This window comes from Budorcas taxicolor, chromosome Y (genome assembly GCF_023091745.1).
Source record: "Budorcas taxicolor isolate Tak-1 chromosome Y, Takin1.1, whole genome shotgun sequence".
NCBI classification, from domain to species: Eukaryota; Metazoa; Chordata; class Mammalia; order Artiodactyla; family Bovidae; genus Budorcas; species Budorcas taxicolor.
Window position 1 is genome coordinate 4,678,401 of NC_068936.1, and position 18,134 is coordinate 4,696,534.

The 18,134-nt window shown below is 50.1% G+C and overlaps 1 pseudogene; it reads left to right on the plus strand.

Annotated features, from left to right (window-relative positions):
- Nucleotides 1-4,712: 4,712 nt before the first annotated feature.
- On the plus strand, nucleotides 4,713-16,619 carry LOC128070933 (testis-specific Y-encoded protein 1-like; annotated as a pseudogene).
- The last annotated feature ends 1,515 nt before the right edge of the window (nucleotides 16,620-18,134 follow it).

Consider the following 18,134-nt stretch of genomic DNA (forward strand, 5'->3'; position numbering starts at 1 on the left):
GCCTGCCAATTGCACAGGACCAAATTTCCTTCATCGGCCTCCAGTGCCCTTCCTGTGCCCTTGACCCCACCCCTCCTGCTCCTGCTCCTGCTCCTGCCCCTCCTGAGAAGCGGACCCTAAGGGGAAACAGAAAGGATACAGTATTGGGCCAAAAACCAGGGATGCCCTGGATGATGGTGCTTCTCCGAGCCAAGGGATGCTTCCTCCTTTGATGGTTCTTGCACATGAATCGAACATAGGCCCTGAGGTTTTTCTCCTCAAAACTCAGTTCCACTTGCAGGGCGGCCAGTGCCTGCAGCGCATCTAGTACCAGATGCTCACATGGGCCTCCAGGCTTTCCTGGCCTTGCTCCTCCACCATCTTCTCCCCCAGTTCCTGGGAGGACCCCTGTTTCTGCTCCTCAACTGCCATAAACTGCACCTCTTCCATGATGTCTTCCACCAGCTGCTACAACTCCCACCTGTTTCCCGCCATGTCTCTGTCCACCAGGGCCTCGCCATCCTCCACCACCTCCACCCTAAAGAGCGTGGCCTCTTCACGTGACGTGACAACTGGTGGCTGCAAGGTCACAGCTATGCACAGCATTACAACAGCCGTCCACGTGGCCCCTGTCCCCTGAGCACCCAGGCTCACAACTAAGGAGGTTCGGGGATCCTGGATGCTCCCGCCTTCCTCTGACTACCTCTCACGCTCCTTTTGGCCCTGGCCATGAACCCAAGCTAAAGCTGAAACTCCATTACTTTGGCCACCTCATGAGAAGAGTTGACTCATTGGAAAAGACTCTGGTGCTGGGAGGGATTGGCGGCAGGAGGAGATGGGGACGACAGAGAATGAGATGCCTGGATGGCATCACTGACTCAATGGATGTGAGTCTGGGTAAACTCCAGGAGTTGGTGATGGACAGGGAGGCCTGGCTTGCTGAGATTCATGGGATCGCAAAGAGTCAGACACGACTGAGTGACTGAACTGAACTGATGATCCCAAGCTTAGGCAAATGCAAAGACATGGGACATAATAGCACCACATCAAGTGGTGCACAATGGCGGCCCAGGGTCCAGTAAACCTATGGGACCCACTAGGTTTTTGTGGGCGGGGAGTGACGGAGATAGTCGGGAGGCGGGGGCTGGTGTGTTGGGGGTGGCTGGAGGCAGAAGAAAGGGGTGGTGGACAGGCCAAGACAGGGTGAACAGATCCTGGGAGATCAGTGAAACAGGAAAGGCCCTAGGCTGTGAACCACGCACAGGCTACTGGCTCAAATCTAGACCAGTGGCCAAGAGGGTAGTGGGCAGCACACTTATAGACACACCCCTAAACCAGAGGGCGTCTTCTGTGGTTCCCGGGCTTCAGCATCCCCACGGGGCCACATTCTGCTCCAAGGAGGCAGCTGGTTTTGTGTCTGCCGCTACCCCAGGTGGAAATTCCAACCACGGGTTCCTGCTCTGCAGTCCGAACAGCAGACTCCTGTGTCCCACGCGTCTTTCAATAACTGGGAGCTCTCCCTGCGTAGAAAGCGTAAATCCACATAGGAAGCGTGGATCTTGGGTTTGCCTTGGGTGTAAGGGATCCACCTGGTCCCTTTATAGCCACTCCCTCTGCTAGCAATTTTTCAAGCCTAGACTAAGAAAGTCTTTGATCTCCTCCAAACGAAACACACTTGTCTTGGGTACTTTCCTTGGTTTCAATACAAATGTCTGGTCCCTTTGTTCTTCTAGCCAGGTCCTGGGTGTCATTTTGACCTGACCAGCATGCCCAATGAGGTGTGGTTGCCACAGAAGCTGAAGATGGTGAGCTGGGAGCAGCAGCAGAGGCAGGGCAGGAGGGCACTGGACTGAGAGTCCATGATGCTGCACTTGTCCAGGTCCTGCAAGTATGGCCAAGGTCCTCTTGATCAGTACCTGCAGGGGCTCCAAGCTGAGGCTGGTCAAGTTGACTCCGCTGAGGCCCAGGTCCTTTAGCAGGCTGACATTCAAGAACTGTGACAGGTACATCACATCCGGCTCCAAAATCAGGCAGTTGGTGGTCAACAGGGTCTCTAGAGTGGTCTTCAGGCACCTGGGGAGAGACAGGGCATTCAGTCCCAGGGTCAGAGGTGGTGGGTGGAGAGATGTGGAGAGGAGAGGCGTGTTTCGGCGGAACACAAGGCATCTCCCTGGCTTGGAGCTTACCTCTCACCTTCTTGACAGGAAGGCAGGGGGTCTTCATGGGGAAAGGTCGTGCTCACATGGGTATGACCTCCCCATGCACAAAATGATAAACTATTTTCAATGTGGGAATCAAACAGTAACCAAATGTTATTTCCTATTTCAGCTTACTAGTATTTGCTTGGCAGGAATTAAGATGTTTTTATAGGATATGACTAGTTGAATTAAACAGCTGGATGCAGTGGACATGGGCTGATGGGTCCCTGTAGTTATAGATGATCCCTGGGTGAATATCCCCCAGATATTCGGGGGACACAATCTGTCCATCACCACCTACAGTTCTTTCTTTCTTCTTCTGGTTTCTAAGTGAATATATTTATTCCTAATGCTTAGAGTTTGCATCTGCCAAAAAGGGAATCAATGCAACTCATCCATACAGACAGTCTAGGCTGCATCCTCTCAGTTTTGATCACTGTGTTCAAGGCAGAGTAATAACCTCTTACTGAGGATTTCCTATGTATCCAGAAGTCTTAGAAGAAAATGATTGTAATTTGGACTTAAAGACTTTGGAGATATTTCAACAATGATGCTCTTTTCACTTTTTCTTTTCTCTGGACTACGTAGGAGCCACAGTTTTCCCCTCCTGACCCCTCCTTGTCATCTCCAGAATCACCCACTTCCCACAGCTCATCTGGTGCCTAAAACAGCTCAGGACCGAAGTGGCAGGTAGGAGGGGACAGACAGAGTTTCAGTCTTCAAACCTCATGCCTGATAGGCCAATGTCCTTCTCACAGTTATCTGTCATCATCTCAGCTAAGACATCACCCTCTCGGAAAGAATACACAAGGGCATCACACCTGACCCCCACTGTGTGAACGCCCAGTAACAAGTCCCCTTTGACAGCATCTAACCTAGGCCATGCCTCTGACCCTAACCAGGGAGATGACCTGACAAGACACCAGGGGACAGATCAGTGGCATTGTGAGGACTTCCGAGCGGCCCGTGCACTCTGGCAATGTATCCAGCGGGCACAGAGAAGACGCCCTGAGGGTAATGAAATGAGAGAGGTCTGTTCTGGTCTGTGGAGCGGTCTGCTGAGCTGGCACCACGCCTCACCTGAGCACCTGGTGCAGGCGGCTCTCGAGGAAGGAGATGGTGTTCAGGTAGAGCTCCTGCAGGTGCAGCAGGTTCAGGAACTAGGCAGTGAGCTGGCCCATGCAGTGCTTCTCCTGGTCTGGGGTGGTGTGCAGCAGCATGTGGATTCGAGACAGGGCCTGGGTGTGCCTCCCGGAAAAGGCTGCCTTCAACAGCAGCAGGAAAAGCTCAATCGGGAGCTCCTCCAGGGCTGCACTGGCCAAGGCCTCATTCCACAGCAGGCTCTGGCCAGCCAGCTCCATGAGTCTGGGTGGGGCCCGAATGCCCATCCTGAAGAACCTACTCTGGAACGAGTCCTGGGGGAATTTCAGAGAGCAAGGCCGGGGGTGGGGGTGCAGGGGTGGTGGTGGTGGTGGTCTTTCTCTGGCCAAAGAACCGATGTGCTGTCCCTCCACCTTCAGGGAACCCAAGGCAGAGTCAGAGACATCCTCTGGCCACAAAGTCACAGCTTTGGCCCCACTGGCACATGGACAAGCATCTCTCCAGGCAGCAACAAACAGACAAGGTGACCTCTTGCCCCATCCTATATCTACCAGCTGCTGCATTTAATTCCAGCCCTGCTGGCTGGTAGATACCTAGGAGTCTGACAACTGACCCCACTCTCTTCAGATAAAGTTTCTGATTATTACTCAAGGGCTGAAAACAGGAATAAGGAGTTTAGCCCAACATGGCCTGTCTCTAAACTCCAATCAATAATTCACGCATTGGGTGCTGTTATGTCACTTAATACAAAGACGTACCTTTCCCTGTGTGTCTCTTCTACAAATGTTATTAACATTCAGTTCAGTAGAGCAAAGTGCCAATAATCAGAACAAAGCCTCCACTCTTTAAAATATTATACAGGTTTTAATTTTTTTGTATTCAATGGAATTAAGAAACAGTTTTTTGCTTTTAAAATAAAAAGAATCACCGCAAAACCTTTAAGCTGGTAAAATCACAAAACTATAAAATCAGGTGAACTATAATCACTGTTCACAAACGAAAATGTAAAATGTCACCCAAAAATTCCTCCTAATTAGATGTCTTTCTTTAAATTAATTCCAGGAAATTAATTCCCTGGCAGTTCACTGAGGAGGCCTCTGTGCTTTCACTACAGGGGCATGAGTTCTATTACCATTAGGGAACTATGGCCCTAGATGTTGTTCGGTGTGGCCCCATCCCCTCACTCTCACCCCACTCTACCCCCCCATCCCGCCCCCCGCCCCCCCCCCCCCCCCCTACCAAATTCTGTTTGGTTAAGAAACGGTTATTGCAATGGTTTGGTTATTGTAAACGTCTGTACAAGTGGGGAAGATCAGAGAAGGAAGCAAACTGTCTGGAATAAAGGTAAAACTGCATGTACCAGCAAAAGCAAAGCATGCAATTGCCAATGTGAATGGAAAGGGAAAGAAAATTCTCTACAGGATCGTGGCCTTCATGGCCTGTCCCATGAAGAGCCTGGCAGGTACAGCTGTCAAAGCCTGAGGTACCTGAGTACCAAAGGCAAGTGTGTTTTGTTTGGAGGAATTCAAACACATTTCTTAGGCTAGGCTTAAGAAATTGCCAACAGAGGGAGTGGCTAAAAAGGGACGGGGTCAATCCCTTGAACCCAAGGCAAACCCAAGATCCATGCTTCCTCCCTCCCTGGAAACAAAGAGCATTTCCTCCGAGAAACTAGGAGATTAAATTTAGGAATGTGGATTAGGAGAGGATGGAACCCTTTTGGCTGGCCAAACCTGGGACATGCCTTGTTCTGCCTGAAAGCCACTGAGGGCTTAGGGCCAAAGGCCCTCCTGAAGGGAAATAAACATGGGCCAAGGACACAAATCTGTGTCAGCATGTGGCTGCAAATCAGAGGCACAGGCGTCGCCCTGCACATCCCAGTCTGGGCTCTGTCCAGGGACCTGCACTCTCACCATGACTTTCAATGGCTCCTGCTCAAGTGCAGCTGGGGAACATACGTTCCTTCTGTGCCAGTGATCAAAGAATGCAAAGCACCTTCAAAACCCCCATACCCAACACCTCTCCCTCCCATAAGGTTCTCATTTACACAGATTCTCGTGGGAGCTCAACTTTAAGCCCACAAATACAATTCAGTATTTCCTTGCTCTGAATTAAGCACAGGTTGTGACATGGACTTTCTCCCTGGGGAGGTGCAAAACCTGCATCAAAGTATCTGGGGTGGAGCCCCTGCTGGGCTGGCTGACATGCTGGTTTGACTGCTGTCTCAGAACACAGACAGATAGAACCTCTCCACCACCGGGAATGTGATGCCCCAATAGTTCTACTATTGGAAGGGCGAGAAGGTGGCCTTCCCTGAAGGTTACTCTACAGTTTGGTAACTTCCTAAGAGATGGCATTCACATAATTCCTACCATCCCATCCCCATCAGCAGCCAGACATGTGGGTGCCCCTTCAGTTCAGTCACTCAGTTGTGTCAGGCTCTTTGCGACCCCATGAATCGCAGCACACCAGGCCTCCCTGTCCATCGCCAACTACGGGAGTTCACCCAGACTCACGTCCATCGAGTCAGTGATGCCATCCAGCCATCTCATCCTCTGTCGTCCCCTTCTCCTCCTGCCCCCAATCCCTCCCAAAATCAGAGTCTTTTCCAATGAGTCAACACTTCACATGAGGTGGCCAAAGTACTGGAGTTTCAGCTTTAGCATCATTCCTTCCATAGAAATCCCAGGGCTGATCTCCTTCAGAATGGACTGGTTGGATCTCCTTGCAGTCCAAGGGACTCTCAAGAGTCTTCTCCAACACCACAGTTCAAAAGCATCAATTCTTCGGCACTCAGCCTTCTTCACAGTCCAACTCTCACATCCATACATGACCACAGGAAAAAACATAGCCTTGACTAGATGGATCTTAGTCAGCAAAGTAATGTCTCTGTTTTTGAATATGCTGTCTAGGTTGGTCATAACCTTTCTTCCAAGGAGTAAGCGTCTTTTAATTTCATGGCTGCAATCGCCATCTGCAGTGATTTTGGAGCCCCAAAAATAAAGTCTGACACTGTTTCCACTGTTTTCCCGTCTATTTCCCATGAAGTGATGGGACCGGAGGCCATGATCTTCGTTTTCTGAATGTTCAGCTTTAAGCCAATTTTTTCACTCTTCAGTTTCACTTTCACTTTCATCAAGAGGCTTTTTAGTTCCTCTTCACTTTCTGCCATAAGGGTGGTGTCATCTGCATATCTGAGGTTATTGATATTTCTCCCGGAAATCTTGATTTCAGCTTGTGTTTCTTCCAGTCCAGCATTTCTCATGATGTACTCTGCATAGAAGTTAAATAAGCAATGTGACAATATACAGCCTTGACTTACTCTTTTCCCTGTTTGGAACCAGTCTGTTGTTTCATGTCCAGTTCTAACTGTTGCTTCCTGACCTGCATACAGAGTTCTCAAGAGGCAGGTCAGGTGGTCTGGTATTACCGTCTCTCTCAGAATTTTCCGCAATTTATTGTGATCCACACAGTCAAAGTCTTTGACATAGTCAATAAAGCAGCAGGAAGTTCACAGTTCACGTATTGCTGAAGCCTGGCTTGGAGAATTTTGAGCATTACCTTAAATAGCATTAAAACCATAAAATAGTGTTAAGCTGGAATGTTCCTTGTGGGCCTTTTCACCTCTGGCAGTCACCTTGACCAGTCAGCTGGAGGAGTTGAAGATTTGCAACAAATATAATCATCAAGCCCCTGATTAAGATGCACCATGCTGACACTGGCACTTTCCACAAGTACCTCAAATAACTTTCAGAGGGAGGCTGTTGTTCACCCCGGTTTCCTTTCCAGCCTGGTGAGCCCAAGACAGCCAAGGAAGGACGCTGTCATGCTGCATGAAGGGGGAAGCCGAAGAGCCACTTGGGCGAAGATGGATGGATGGACAGATCTGCCCCCATTGAACATTAGGAAGAGTTAACCAACTTCACAGCGACTTCCTGGGAAAACAGCAAACAGCAGAGGTCTAAGTTTTGGATGTTTCCATGGGAACTCAGGATCCAGGAGATCTAAGGATGCAGGAGGGACCACTGTCTTCAAATGTTCTAAAAATGGGAAGCATCAGCCAAAAAGTCTTTCCAAGTGAGGCAGGGGACAGGCCTCTGTCCACCTCCAGCTCCACAGAGTCTGTTTGTGCAGGGGACTCACTGGACACAGAAGCATTATGGGATCATCTGCATGAAGACGTGTTCTTCCTGCCCAGGATGACTCCCAGGACCCAGGTGTGAGTCATCCTGGGGGACATTTCTAACTGTTAATTTGTTGCACAGGCTGGTGCAGCCTATGAGCTTATTTAGGGGTGGGAAGAGCTGATTCCCTCTCTAGTGGCATAATTCCATCTGCGACTGCAAAGCATCTTCTCCCCAGGGCTTCCTTGGGGGTCTTTGGAATGCCCAAACACGCACTAGAAATGCTGGAAGATAAACCTCCTTTGCTTCTGGAGGAAGACCACAGCCTGGCTGGTCCTTAGAGGCCCCAGACTGAGAAGAAGCTTTGGGGACCCAGCCTCCAGCAGACAAGATCTCACCTAGAGTTCCACTATGTCTGTCCTCCCTCCACTCTGGAGTCAGATCTCTTCTTACCCTGGAATAGTCCGCCCTCTTTATGAGCACACTCTTCCTCTTCCTGTGGCTGGCAACACAGGTTCAATGACATCTTGACCTAAGCAAAGTGGCTCCCTCCTTCTTCCTCCCCTGTGAAGACTTGCCAGATATCCAAATCACCCTAGCTCTAGCCAGCTATGACTGATGATGGTGCTTCTAGAGGTAAAGCAGCAGTAGGGTGGAGTGGGTAGTGAGTGGGGGGTTGAGGGTCCACTCTAGGCAGATAGGACTGCAGAACTTGTCAGAAGGTGGCCCAGGACAAGAGGGAGGAGGAAATGACAGCAGAACTAGAGGCTTGGTCTCCTGGCTCTCAGAGGTGCATCTCATTTGCTGGAGCGGTTTCAGAATCACTGAGGGCACTGCAGCCTGCACTTGGGGACTGGGAGTGTCCCCAGGTGGTAGGAACAGAAAACAGAACAGAAAAATCAAGCAGTTAGCTCGATACTCCATTAGGGAACTGTAGATAAAGAAGAAACATTACGGGGATTTGGGAGAACACAATAAGACTAAGGACACTCAAGAAAGTAACAGGACATTTCTGGAACATGTAGGCTTGCTTGATTCATAAAGCAAAACAAGTTACTTAGCATCAAAGCCAGGTTGACTTGGTTAAATCAAGCTAACTTGCTTAGCAATAAAATCATGCAACAGAAGCATGAGACATGGCCCAAAACAATACAACAGTGGTGGCATGAGACTTACATCCTGCCTAGTGAGCTAGTTAATAACCCCCCAAACAGGCTCGATGGCCCCTAAGTCACATTCTTTCCAGAATGTGCCCTCAAACAATAACAATAGCAAAAAACAAGACCTACAACCTGTCCAGTGGCCATCAAGTTAACGACTCCCCAAAACAGGCTCTGTGCATTAAAAAAGACAATCACTTATGGAAAAGCGAGTTTTCAAAATGAAACACCTGCATTGTACTGAGACCTAAAATTAGTTTTCCCAAGTAATATGACAGGGAAGTTTAGTGTGCTGCAGTCCATGGGTTTGCAGAGAGTGGGACACGACTGAGCAACTGAACTGAACTGAACTGTGATAGTCTTAGCCTGACCATATACAGCAGGAAAAGTAAACTTGCCTACCCTACCTGGGGGAGGCAGTGGTGCTGGAAATGTACTATCTGCTCAAGAAAAAGAAGATCTTTCCCCCCTCCCTTCTTCCTCTGATTGTGAAAATGTAACTGTGTACTTAGGGAAACACAATGCTTGTGAACCTTCCAAGTGTCCCACTCTAAAAATCGCTTCTTTTCTAGCACTTCACTTCTTGCCTAATTTCTTTCTAGTATTAACTATTAGTCTCTCAGTGGTGTCTGACTTTTTGTGACCCCTTGGACTGTAGTTCACCAGGTTCCTCTGTCCATAGAGTTCTTTAGACGAAAAAACAGGAGGGGGTTGCCATTTCCGACTCCAGGGGCCTTCCCAACTGTACATGAAGGAGACATCATTAATGTGCAGTAGAGGATACCCCTGGTTAACCTGTTACAGAAAACTGCCTCTTGAGTCTTTAAATGCTATACCAATTCTTACCTCTCCTGGCCAAATGTTTATTTATGTAGGTTTTAAGGTGAATGACCCGACGCTATTTTTTCCATCATGACACATAAACAACGGTGGTGCCAGAGCTCTTGGGAGCCCTGGAAACAACACCTATTGGTTTTACAGGGTCCGAATTCATTTCTCTTTGCCTAGGGGAGATACCAGTGGCTGTCCCCTCTTCCTACTTCCAAAGGCCCATGGAGGGAGCACTTCGATTGGACACATAGATGAGAGAGGCACGGAGAGATGTGGGTGGGAGCAGCCTGGGAGGGGATGTTTCTAATATTTACAAAGTGGCTGGCGGGGTGGGGGGTGGGGGGTGGGGATCATTTTCAGTGACCGGGACAGACATCTCACAAAACTATCAGGTTCATCTTCTAATTAGAGATATGTGTGAGAGAGGTGACATCCTGACCACTCGGGGGTATTCAGGGGCTAGCTTGCCTGCCAATGGACCAGACCCAGTGGCCGCAACTGGGACCCTTTTGTCCCTGGTCTCCTCCTGACGTGGACAACTGGCCAGAGTGCCCCAATCGGTAAGGAACAAGAGATTTTATTGACCTCTCTTCGCTTCCCTCTCTCTTTTATCTCCTTAACCCTTTCTATCCTTCCCTGTTTTTCTAGTCCCCCAGTCCTGGGTGCAGGAATCTGGTCAAAGGGCCCTCATCCTGAGCTGAGGATTGGAAACTGATCACCTCCTCTTGGCAGAGAACTCAAATTCTGGTTCTGGTCTGGTCTGATTTCTGGTAGGGCCAAGTTCCAGTCCTCCCTTCTCTGGAGGCCCAGGGAAAAGTCCCATTGTGCCTGGGCATCTGTAGGTGGCAGGAGATGTCTGTAAGTCCACCCCTTTGGCGCCCCCCGCCTCGCATCCTGCCCCTTCTTCTTTCAACCTGGCTTCATTTCCTCCCTTTAAATCTTTGATGTTAATACTTAGATTCTTGTATTTCGGGGCTTCCCTGGGGGTACCGAGGTTAAAGCATCTGCCTGCAATGTGGGAGACCTGGGTTCAATCCCTGGGTTGGCAAGATCCCCTGGAGAAGGAAATGGCAACCTACTCCAGTATTCTTGCCTGGAGAATTCCATGGATGGAGGAGCTTGGTGGGCTACAGCCCACAGGTCCCAAAGAGTCAGATACGACTGAGCGACTTCACTATGAGAAAGGTGACATACAGTGCAAATATAACTAACACTCTTTTGTTAGGTGACATACAACACAAGTATAACTAATGCTGTTTTACATTAGATATAAAAGTTAACAGGGTAACCCCTAAGAGTTCTCATCAAAATGAAATTGTTTTTTTCTATTTAGTTTCGTATTCATATGAAATGATGAATGTTCACTAGACTTAACGGCAATCATTACTGCAGGATAGATGTAAGTGGACTTATGATGCTGAATCCCTTAAACTCACACAGAACTATATGTCAAATCTATTGTTATCTCAGTAAAACTGAGAAGAAAAAAAAAATCATGATCTTTCAGTCAGGGTGACTGAACAAATGAAAAGCAAGCAAGTCTCAAAAATAATGACAAGGAAACCTGATCTGTACGGTGGAGCAGGGCCACCAGGGTGACCACTCATGCTGAAACTGCAAAGCCAACCTTCATACTATAAGACACAATTATATTTTTCCATGGCCATTCCATATTTTTCTAAAGTCAAGAACCCTGTTATACCCAATGTTGCAAATGTTTGTTGTTGTTCAGTCACTCAGTCCTGTCTCACTCTTTGAAATCCCATAAACCTTAGCGCATCAGGATTCCCTGTCCTTCAGTCTCCGAGTTTGCTCAAATTCATGTCTATTGGACAGTGATGCCATCCATCCATTTTGTCCTCTGTCATCCCCTTCTCCTCCTGTCTTCCATCTTTCCCAACATCAGAGTCCTTTCCAAGGAGCCAGCTCTTTGCATCAGGTGGCCAAAGTTTTGGAGCTTCAGCTTCAACATCAGCCCTTCCAGTGAATATTCAGGACTGACTTCCTTTAAAATTGACTGGTTGTAAAGGTTTAGAGAAATAAAAATAGTAAAGCTATATATATATATATATATATATATATATATATATATATATATATATATATATTAGTACTCTGTAATCTTAAGCACTGAAAATTAAACTGTTTCATTTCATTGCAAAAAAAGTCAGCAGGGAGTCCTCTCAACTCTGCTTCCTTCCTTCTCAGCATATAACTTTCAACTGGGGATGAGGATCTTTCCTATGCACAACCTGGCCAACTGTTGCCCTACTTCCTAACCCTGGATCTGCTTCCAGTGTCTCATTATTTGCACTTTCTGGCCTGATACTATCTCCAAGTTTCTTTGTCACTACAAAGGGAAGTTATATTTGATGGCATCATTACCTCTGACACATCTTCACTTCTTTTGTCACAAACAGGCTCTTTATTCAAGTTTTTCCAGGGGATGGGGAATGAGATCCTGAAGCTGGGTTCTAAATCAACATGACAATACCTCCTATTTGGCAGAATTTAAATCACCAAGCGTTTCACTTTCCTCATCTCAGGTTCTTCCTCAAAAACTGAAATATGATCAGCAAGGGCCTTACCATGCTTTTTCTTTTTCACAGGCAAGGGCTGAGGCTCAAGAGAGTGTCACAGAGTGGGGCACAGAGAGTGACACAGGAACAATGCCTCTGTCCAGGTCCAATTCTCCCTAAGCCATCCCTGGGCCAGTCTGGTACAGCAGTGTGCCCAGGAAAGTCTCTGAGGACTGGAATACCCTACTCTGTTTGTGGATAGTGAAAAACTTAGGGACTACTAGAGCACAGAACAGGAGCCTCCTTCCAGGGGACACCATCCACCAGAGTCTAGGGACTCAGCAGATCTGTGGGTACTGCCAGGTCATCCAGGAGGATGAGAAAACTGCAATATTCAGGGAGAAATCCAGAAAGGCCTAGATTTACACCTTACCTCAGGTCAACAGCTGTGCCCAAAGCTTCAGGCTCAGGCCATCTCCCAGGAGGAAACCTCCCAATACTGCCGGCCCTCCACAGGGGCAAGTAGGCAGGTTCGCTGATGGGGTGTCACCAGCAAGATCTGAGATGCAGCTTTGCACAGAGGCCTGTCCCATAGGTGAGGCATGCAGGGTGTGGGGACACTGGTCCAGTGCCATGACTGCAGAAGCAGAGCTCTGGGACTCTCCACCTTGGCCTGGGCTCTAATCACAATCTGTCTGCATTCTTTCCCTGACCTTGCCATGAGTATGAGCACCCCTTGCCTTTTTTGTGAGGTTTCAGAGATGGACCAGCACTGCAGCATAAGCACTTGCTATCTACAGAGTCTTGCAGTTTGAAATGTCACTCTTTGTACTCTTTGCAGAATGCATATATTGGGTATCAGGACTATAGGATGAATGGCTTAGCTTGATCCTCTTGCTGTTCCCAGCCGCACAAGCCTGGGAGACCGGGCAGGCTGGGATGTGTTCTCACATGGAGAACAGAACAACTTTGAAAGGGCCTCGATAGGGTAAATGGGCCGACGTGCATGTCTCCAGCAATGGTGACTCATGGAACTTAATGGGGAGCTGTCCTTAGCGTCTCCTTGGAAGACATTAAAACAAGGTTAAGGGAGTTCCCTCATGCCAGCAGAGCATGCCCCATTTCTCCTTCTTGCAAAGTGTGGTCAAGCTGCCTCAGGTCTGTGCACTGTTCACGTCTGTCTAGCGAGGGACGGAGGGCCAACCATCCCCTTCTGCGGTTCAGCAGTGACCGCCCACTGTTGGCTTTCGAGTTTGAGAAAGCTCTCTCCAAATGTGTGCAATAAAACAGTCTGATCTCCCATTGTTGGAATTCAATCAGGAGGAGAAGGGCTTACCTTTGCACCAAGGATAAGTGTCTCTTCCGAGTGCTAGTGTCCAGAGAGTGTCAGAAAGCAAGAGCACCACTTAGAGAGATGGAGACACAGAGACACCAAACCCTGGTGCCCACACACAGAAGGATTGCCCAAAACAGGGCTATGCATGAAGCAGAGATAAAGAGACACAGAGAGAGCTCTGTACCCCAAGGCTCTGGTGTCCCTGAACAGTGGAGATGAACTGTAGCAAACAGTGGGGGTACTTCCCTACTCCTATACCATCTGGACAGTAACAGGCTCTCTGTCCCACGGAGAAAAGTATCCAGCCACTTGGCACCCCAGTGAATCCTCTGGATACTCAGGGAGAGCTCCCAGTTATTGACGGTCCCATGAGACACAAGAGTGTGCTGTTCGGATTGCGGAGCGGGAATCCGTGGTTGGAATTTCCGGAGCCAGGTCAAAGACAGCACCTGGGTCTACCCCAGGCAGATGCAAAACCCTCTACCTGCCTGCAATAGAATCTGGCCACGTGGGGGCACTGGAGCACAGGAAACGCGGAAGATTCCCTCCGGTCCAGGGGTGCCGTCCACTACCCTCTCGGACATTGGTCTAGATTTGTACCAGCAGCATGTGCGTGGCTCACAGCCTAGGGCCCCGCCTGTTCAGCTGATCTTCCAGGGCCCATTCACGCTGTCCTGGGCTTACCGGCACTCCTTTCTTCGGCATCAGGCCATCCGCAAAACACCAGCTCCCGCCTTCCCATCATCCCCCTCACACCTTGCCCTCAAAGTGCTAGTGGGTCCCACAGGTTTACTGCAGCCTGGGCCGCCATTACGCACGACTTGCTGTGCTCCTAAATCGCGTCCCTTTGCACCTGCCCCAGCTCAGGGTCACGGGCAAGGCCAAGGGGAGCGTGAGAGGCGGTCAGAGGAAGGCGGGAGCGTCCCAGGACCCCCGACCTTCTTAGTTGTGAGCCCGGGTGCTCAGGGGATGAAAAGGCATGGCTGCATCACTTAGATGTGTGGCCCTTCCCAGACTCTACTCAGCTGTACCATTGGAGCCTGACAATTGCCCGGAACCACACTTCCTTCAGGGGCCTCTGGTGCCCTTCCTGTGCCCTCGCCTCCACTCCTCCTTCTCCTTCTGCTCTTGCCCTTCCTCCTCCTTCTCCTCCTGAGCAGTGGACCGCAAAGTACAGCAGAAAGGATACGGCTTTGGCCCAGAAGTCAGGGATGCCCTGGATGATGGCACTCTTCTGAACTAAGTCATGCTTCCTCCTCTTCCTCCTCTGTGGCGGGCTGTCGTGATGCTGTGCACGGCTGGGACCTTGCAGCCACCAGTTGTCACAAGGCGCAGAGGCCACCCTCTTCAGGGTGGTGGTGGTGGTGGAGGATGGTGAGACGCTGGTGAATGGAGACATGGTGGGTATCGGGCGGGAGTTCCAGCTGCTTGCGAAGACATCATGGAGGAGGTGGAGGTTGTGGTGGGTGAGGAGCAGGAACAGCAGCCCTCCCAGGAGCTGGGGGAAAAGACGGCGGAGGAGCAAGGCCAGAAAAGGCCAGGAGGCCCAAGTGAGCCTCTGGCACTGAGGCTCAGGTACTGCAGGCACTGGCCACCCTGCAGGTGAAACTGAGCCCTGAGCATGAGAAAAACCACAGGACCAGGAGCCAGGAGCATCAGCCCTAGTCTGGGGTGGAAGAAGGTTCTGGAGTGGCAGAGAACGTTCGGGTTCTTGCTCAAGAAACATCAGAAGAGGAAGCATCACTTAGTTCAGAGGAGTGCCATCATCCAGGGCATCCCTGGCTTCTGGGCCAAAGCCGTATCCTTTCTGCTGTACCTTGGGGTCCACTGCTCAGGAGGAGGAGGAGGAGAAGGGGCAAGAGCAGAAGGAGAAGGAGGAGTAGGGGTGAGGGCACAGGAAGGGTGCCAGAGCCCCTGAAGGAAGTGTGGTTCTGGGCAATTGGTAGGCTCCAAAGGTACAGCTGAGTAGAGTCTGGGCAGGGCCACACTTCCAAGTGTCGCAGCCATGCCTTTGCATGTCCCTTCAGGCCTGCATCTGAGGAGGAGCAGCGCCCGAGGCCTCTAAATCAGGAATGATCAGAGACAGTACACCAGAGCAGCCCCAGCAGACAGTTATTGTTGTAAATGTGGATGATCCCGGAATACAGCTGAGACATAGGAGTAACACACACACACACACACACACACACACACACACACACGTACACATACACACCACACCCCTTTGCTTTCAGACAAGGTTTGGCACAAGGACTGCAAGTCTGACCATGTAAGCAGTGACACACAGCATACACAGGTCTGGAGGAGAACAATAGCTGTCAGAAACAGCCCCTGCCTGGGGAATGCAGACCACCGCAGATGCACAACACCACAAGGAACCCAGAGCCATGAGCATGTGTGATGGTATGGCAGGGCCTGAGGACATCAGTGATGGCCGGGCAAGCGGCAATGCTGAGCATCCTTGCAGATGCCTGTTCCAGTGTTCTTCCACCCCAGACTAGGGCTGATGCTCCTGGCTCTTCTTGGCTGAGCATGTGGCCTGAATGGCCCATTGACCTATAGCAGATTATGAACTACCCTCAAGTTTCCGTTATGATTAGCGACCAAGATAAAGACTTTCTTGGCTACATGATTGACTTGAAGGTCAGTGAGGGAGACTGAGGATGGGTGGGTATGGGACCTGGCAGGGATTGGGTGGATCATGTTTTCCATGTTCCTGCACTGTGAGACTTCGAAGAGGCATCATGGAAGATGTTAATGCCTTCCTGGGAGGCAAGCTGAGGCCCCTAGAAGCTTGCAATTTTTCCCTCCTCCATATCCTGGCAGATGTATGTGAGGGTACATCACGGTTCTGCTGCCAGCTGATCTTTTCCTTTCAGGACAACTCCTACTTCTTGAACACGGTGATCATTAAGGGGTATTACCTTGACATCACTGGTAGAACATGGCTCCTGGGGTGATGAGTGTGGGTGTGCAAGAGTGTGGATGATCCACCTGAGGGATCCACCTCAGTCTCCCCTGTCTTTCTGCAGCGTATAGGGCACATTGTTCCACTCCAGTCCACTGGATTTGGGACTTGAACTGGGAACACCTAGCAGCAGGCTGGACACCAGGAGCCTTAACTTTCTCAGCTGGTTGTCAGGCCACAACTGCCCAGAATCGAACAGCATTGCTGAGGTGGGGTTGCTTTGGGACTGCACACAGTTGGTGATTGATGTTGGAGGTCTTGGCTGCTCACAGGAGGGCTCAGGGCCTGGTCAGCCCTGGGCTGACTTTGCTCTTGTTGCCAGTAGATCATCGGTGAGGACATGTGGGATGATCCCCTGAACTACTACCCCAGGGAGGAAGGTTCTTCCATGAGAGGTAACTGAAAGAAACACATGTGGTGAGGGGGTCTAGAGGTGGGCCCTGAAGGGACAGCCGTGTAATAGCTGGGACACTGTCCTTTCCCAAAAGATGAAGCTCAGTCTCATGCAAGCTGGCTGCAGAGCCTGAATTTGGGTCATGCATGTAACCGGTGACCTGCTGAGACTGGGGTCTTGGGGACTCGGTGTGTCCATGAGTGAAGCAAGTCTCCCTCAATTCAGCTATGGATGCAGTGCAAGAGTCCTAAGTGATACTACTAGAGGCAGGGTGAATTAAGTATCTTTGTCAGAATCATCCTTCCGTGGGTCCTGCCTTCCCCCAGCCTACTGGTGCTCACTGAGTTTGAGATTGCCTGGGCCTTTCACTCCTGCTCCTTACCCTGGGAAGTCCTATCATTGAAGGGGTCCCAGTGTGCCTGCGTGCTGACTTTGGGATATTCTGTGAATTTCCACATCCACCACTCAGTGTCTCACCACCACCGCACATGCACTGGAAATGGCTTCAATCTTCCTTAGGAAAATACAGAAGAACTCGGGGAGGAGGTGGACATAGTGCCACAAGGGCAGGACTTGATGCCAACTGATGCCATCTCTGACATTGCTGGACATGTCTTCAGCTCCTGAAACACCTGTGTTCCCTGTTTGCGATTGTGTCTCCACGTTGAGCATGGGTGTATACACATGTTTGCTTGGGATGCCTGTGTTATGTGGGGGTGTGTGTGTGTCTGGCCCAGGGCAGAAGCAGAGATGAAGGCGACAGGAGAGGAGGTGCCGAGCAACCAGAAGAAGAGGCATGAGGCGTCCTCTGTCTGAGGATGGTTGGTTGCCTAATCCTGCAGTGACCATGTCCAGGATGGAAATGAGAGGATGGCCAGTGATAACTCTGGACCATGGCTCAAGAAATCTTCAATTAGACTAAACACATAACTCGCTCAGCATTTCTCCCACGTTGTTGTGTGTGTTTGGACCGGGAGGAGGGGGTGCATGGTCTGAGGATTCAGCCAGGGCAAATCAGGTGGGGTGGGACTTCAAAACCACTACCTGCGGAGCCCTAGGTCTGTGGGGGCATGGGCTGGCCTGTGGAAATGCTGAACGTGGCTTTGGAAGGACCCAGGATGGTGAGGAGGCTAAGGTCTTGCAGAGAAGAGCAGAGACCCGAAGGAGAAAGAGGCACAGATAGCCTGCTGCACTGGAGATTTATTCCACATGTAAGGAGACCCAGGAAGTTCCTGGGCCTGTGTTACCCAGGGTCAGCGCATCAGCCAGCACACTGTCTCCATGATGGTGGCCCACACTGGCACAATGTGACACAAAATGCAAGACGTGCTAAGGTAGGCTGTGCATGCAAAACCACAGGCATGCTAGGAGAGATAGAGTGTGGGTTTGGCATGTCGCCAGGCACTTCCAGCTTTGCTGGCAGTGCAGAAAGGCAGGGAAAACACAGGTGTCTGCCGGGTGTCCCTGTGAGGGAGGGAACAGGGAAGAAGCAAGGATGGTGGGGTAATTTCATGTCCCGAGGGA